Raw genomic sequence first — 1,037 nt, 5'->3', positions numbered from 1 at the left:
GGTTTTTCTTGGTGACAGATGAATAACTTTGATGTGACCAAGGCTGAAGTATCCTCAATGCCATCCCGTGATGCATCATAGGTGTCCCACAGATGTCATGCTTTTTTTCTTCTCCCTCCCTTTCCCTCAGAGTACTGAGGAATTAGTACTCCTCCTTGTTGCTAATTCCAACTTTCTATGAACATTGTTAATATGAAACATTTGAGAATGCTTTAGTATATGCAGTTATTTATTTTTTGCCACAAATAGCTATTTACAAAAGAACTTTGAATATAATTTTCATCTCCATTGTATATACATTTCTTTGTAAATAAAAACATTTTCTCTAATTGGGAACACTGACAAAGAATTTTAAGAGCCCACATGATATTATCTTCATGCACTATAAATTTTAGGCTGTATAAGACCCAGCACTTCCAAAAGAAGCTTAATTTTCTTAGACATTTATCCATAGATTATTGTCTTACCTTGCCTTGCTGGCTATGACCACCACATAAAGCATGGCTTATAAATTTACTATATGCTTTTAACATCATAGGTGCTAAAACTGAATTTGAATTATTCCCAGTTTGTGAAAGGAAGGCTTGTCAATGTATCATTCACTGGCAAAATGATGAAACAGTATCATTTTGGTTCATTGTAAGGATACTGCTCTCATTCATAAAAATCTATCTTAAGTACATCCAAAATTCAAACTTTTTTTGCCATCACATTCAGGGATAGAATTTTGCAGGCAAATTTGGGGAAATGAAGAAGGAATTTCTTCATTCCTTCAAGGTGTACTGGATTTGAAGATAGTGATGGTTTGTGTTTTATTGCCTCTGTGCTTTGTATGCAGGCTTATGCCCACCATCTACCAGAACCTTCTAGCCTTCATTTTTGCCATTGAAGAGATCAATGTAAATTCTTACCTTTTACCCAACATATCTCTGGGATATGAATTCCATAACTTCATTCCCCATCATTGGAGGACACTGGAGAGCTCCCTCACCTTGCTCACAGGACAGGACGATCTCCCGAATTACACCTGTGTGAGG

Source organism: Octodon degus, unplaced genomic scaffold (genome assembly GCF_000260255.1).
Source record: "Octodon degus isolate 3935 unplaced genomic scaffold, OctDeg1.0 scaffold00379, whole genome shotgun sequence".
NCBI lineage: Eukaryota > Metazoa > Chordata > Mammalia > Rodentia > Octodontidae > Octodon > Octodon degus.
Note: the sequence above shows the minus strand (reverse complement) of the source record.